The sequence below is a fragment of the Trachurus trachurus genome (assembly GCF_905171665.1).
Source record: "Trachurus trachurus genome assembly, chromosome: 6".
NCBI classification, from domain to species: domain Eukaryota; kingdom Metazoa; phylum Chordata; class Actinopteri; order Carangiformes; family Carangidae; genus Trachurus; species Trachurus trachurus.
Genome location: NC_139897.1, coordinates 7,943,717 through 7,947,917, shown reverse-complemented (window position 1 = coordinate 7,947,917; position 4,201 = coordinate 7,943,717).

The window sequence follows — 4,201 nt, the reverse complement described above, 5'->3', positions numbered from 1 at the left end:
AGAGAGACATGAAGGGGTATAAATAATGGGTGGACTTCTTATGTGGTATAGAGGTAGAGCTTGAAGATTATCTTGGGTACTTGAGATTAAAGTTACTTTTAACTCATGATCACCACACGGCCGCTCACTTGGGTTTATTGGCCGCCGGCCGACCGGGAAATCTCCCGGTCCTCCCGATGGCCACTCCGCCCCTGTGTCTGCCCTTTTTTCTTTTTAATCACGCAATCAGAGGATCGTATATCCTGAGGGGCACATAATACAAGGGAATCTACTTGCATTGTTTATTTCTCAATATTTGCTTTTCCACCTAGAGCAATTTCCTGCTCTGTTGGAATAATACATCAGGTACAATGAATAAAATGACACATTAAAATTTGTATCATCCAGTGTAAGCAACCTATGTTATTCGGTATCATCGCATACCTTTATCAGCTGTTCATGCTCCAGATATTGTGCTGGCCTCGAACCAAGGAATGTATCACATTAAAGCAAATTCAAGGTAAACATGTTCTACATGCTCTGAACAACTATGACTGTAAGAAAAACATCACATCTGTCTGGATGCCATTGACCACATCCATCTGGTCTTGTGTTTAAACTTTCCGAAATGTATTGACATCTCAAGTGAGGGGTTTAATTGCAATGTTTGTATTAACATATTTATCTATGAGCACCTATGCTTATTCTTAACTTGTCGTGTGGCGAGATGCACTGGCTTCTAAAATTTCAGTTATGTAAACTGAACGCAATGTTACAGCCTGCAGAGTCTGTGCCATCATTTTTTTTTTTTTATGAGTTGAACAGTAACATGACTTTTGGAAAGCTGGAACAATGAATGAAGTATGAATTTTGGAAGAGACTCAGCTGGAATGTGCTGTCTGAGGACTGAATGGCAAATCAAACGGGATTTGTTCAGTCAAGCCTATTAAGACAGCTGTGTATACCACTTGGCCTGTGTGTATCCTAGCTGAATGCCTGTTTATTCATATTATAACACGTATTATAACAGTTTACTGGCCCATCTCACTTACCATTATTTATTTTCTTCTCACTCTGCCTCCTGAGCTGCTGCTGCCTGTTGACCATGGACAGTAAAGGTGAGTGTGTGAGCCTCTGACTTTTGGGAGTGACCTAGGATTCATCCTGTGAGGATCATGAACTGGCACAATTTCATGATGATCCTCCAATGTTGAAAATTTGTACAACGACACAGTTAGTAACAGTTAGTGGGAAAATTTTAGGAACATTTTCACATAAATGGGCCAAATAAGATTATTGAAACTATTATTATTTATGAAGAAGACAAATAAGCAGTCTGTTGTACTGGGACATCATCTACAATCTTCTCCTGTCACTGCATGCACCACCTCTTGTTGCAGAAACACCAACTCAACAGTAAATTCATTTCACTTGTGTGTAGAATTTTTTTAAACCTAATAGTCCCAGTCCCATAGACATGCACATTAGGTTGACTGAGTGTAGGTGTGAAGGTCTGCAGCCCTCCAGCCCCCCACGACCCTGCACAGAGGCAGCATATGGATGATCTGGTTAATTTCTGGACCTTTCTACACATATTATTAATAATTAGGCAACACTGATATCATAAAAACAGCAGGGAGAGTTACAGAATTTGAACTATGAACCTTTGAGTGAGGCCAGCTGTCCATTGACTCCAATACAAAAATTAAAGATGATATCATGAGAAAGGCAAACTGCCTCTTTTTTGTGAGCTTGCAAGGGTTGAGAAAATTCACTCTATTAAAGCAGAAGTAAGTGATATATTTGTGTTAATATAAGTCTTAAATAGTTATATCTTCCGACAGCAATCACTTACATAGAGTGTTTGGTCTGAAACACGGGTCTGTCAGTCCCTCTGCTCTGCTCTGAGCCGAGGAGAAAACATTTATCGTATCCTACAGTTTTTATCCAATGAGGAGAGAGAACGGCATGCAGGGCTGTGTGTGCAGCCAAGGGACGCCGTGAATGCGGTGACGTAGGGACGAGGACTGTTATGGTGCGTTCAAGGAAACTCGTTTTTTCCGACCTGTGAAGTCGTACCAGTTCGATCTGGTACATAGACTGTACAAAAAGACATACTGGTACGATTTCACGGGTCGGAAGTTACGAGTGGCCGTTATAGTGACTTTCACCGGTAAAACAGGTCGGAAAAACACGAGTGGGTTGCCTGGAACGCTACAAAGTCGTAAGTTGTGACTTGAAGCTGTAATTTATGATTTCAAAAGCCTGCCTGGAACGCAGCATTAGCGAAAACGACCGGATCACTCACTTCTGCTTTAACACCAAAAACATATCCACGCATTTAGGAAGTCCTCTGGGCGCTTGCAGTCTGCTTCTTTTTCTGATAGGAGCTACACTTTTGTCACAATGAGCCCAAACTTGAGACCAGTGAGGCAGAAAATCGCCTCAGCAGTTTTTGCCTGCCCCTGCCTGGAGTCTCAAGTTACCTTGACAACCTCTGAGCCTCAGGCCAGAGTCACAGCTGAGACAAATTCATCAATCAATCAGGGACTCCTCTGATATCTCTGCAATTAATCAACTTTTGACTCGTATATCTCTTACATTTATATTAAGTCACACACACGTAACTTTGTGACAACAGTTAGGAAATTTAACTTGAGTTTAAGAGGTAATTTCAACTGAATCTCACTGAGTAAAGGTTAAGCAGGTAAAATCACCATATGACAACCTCTGAGGGCACATGGCAGGTGTTTTAAATCAGGTTATAGGGACACCTAGGGTTCTTGTGGTGTTTTTCAACCAACTTTACAGTCAAAACGCAACATACACAGGCACACACTGACACAATATTTATGTGACTGTGTGATCCCCATGATGACAGAGACAACACCTATACCCTATTTTTTAAGTTTTCCTCGGACATCCATTCATATCAGACAAGACACTCAAAGGACTTCCACCTTCCCTTTTGTCAGACTTATTACAATCAACGCACTTTAAAATACAGAGGACCATCCTTATGGAACAATCTATCACTAAAATCAATATCCACACTGGCTTTATTCAAAAAACAACATAACGTAACATTTCTGGATCTGTCAATTTGTACCTTTAATTTAATTTATTTTTTCATTATGTAATTTTTTTTTTTTAATTCAGTAACTTTCATTTTTCTATGTTAATTTGTCTTTCTTTCTTTTCTATTTTTTATGTTACGAATTTCTGTATTATCCTCCTACTTTGAAGACCACCGCTGTTGTTTTATAAGCCTTTTTTGGCTTCTACCTCTCCTGCACAATGTTTAATTTTACTATTTTCATTGTTTATGCAATATAATGTGCAAATAAAAAACTATTACAATGAGCTGTTGGATATTTACATTTAAAGGAATAAATGTGTATGACAGACACAGAGCTGCTGCAGGCCCTGACCATCTTCACTGGCAACCTGATGACACATTACACTATCTCATCATGCAGAGTCCAACAATCAAGACCTCTGTATCTCGCACACGAACGAACGCACGCGCCCAAGTTCCGTAGAAGTCATGGCAACGGAACCTTGACGTCTGACCGAACTGTTCTGTGTCTCATTTGCACTTGGACTTGACCCTGTGTTGACCCAGCGCAAAACCTCTGTTGGCAAATTGACCTTTTGCGGACTTCAGCGGATTACAAAACCCTTTGGACACCTGTGGAAAGCTCTCATCAACTCTACGGAAGATTATCGATTGACGGACTCTACTGGAGAAGACCCAGCTGCGGATTAAATCAACAAGGCCCGGTCGGACCCCCCACCGAACAGCACCTGCTTTGGACCCAGTCCTTTGTAGGTAAGACATGCTTTCATTTTATATTCTACCAAATGCCTCAGTTATCTTCATGAACCCCCCAAATCTGGTTTTAATCCAAAAAATAGCTGTAAATTGATGTATTATTTTCAAATATTAGCATAAAACCTTAATAGAATGTTAGCTTCATTGAACAGCACAGTTTTGGATGATGCTTGACATTTTCACGGTGTAAAATGATGATTTATCAGAAAAGCCATGCCTTTGTTTCCCGGACCAGATGTGGAATGTGTTAACAATTAAGTATTGACTCAAACATGTTGATATTTTCGATTGACATTACTATTTTTTAAAACAAATTGTTGTCGAAAGTTTAATATTAAAGAGGGCGATTGGGCCTTTTTTTTTCTTCTTTTTTTTCAAAAAATGCTG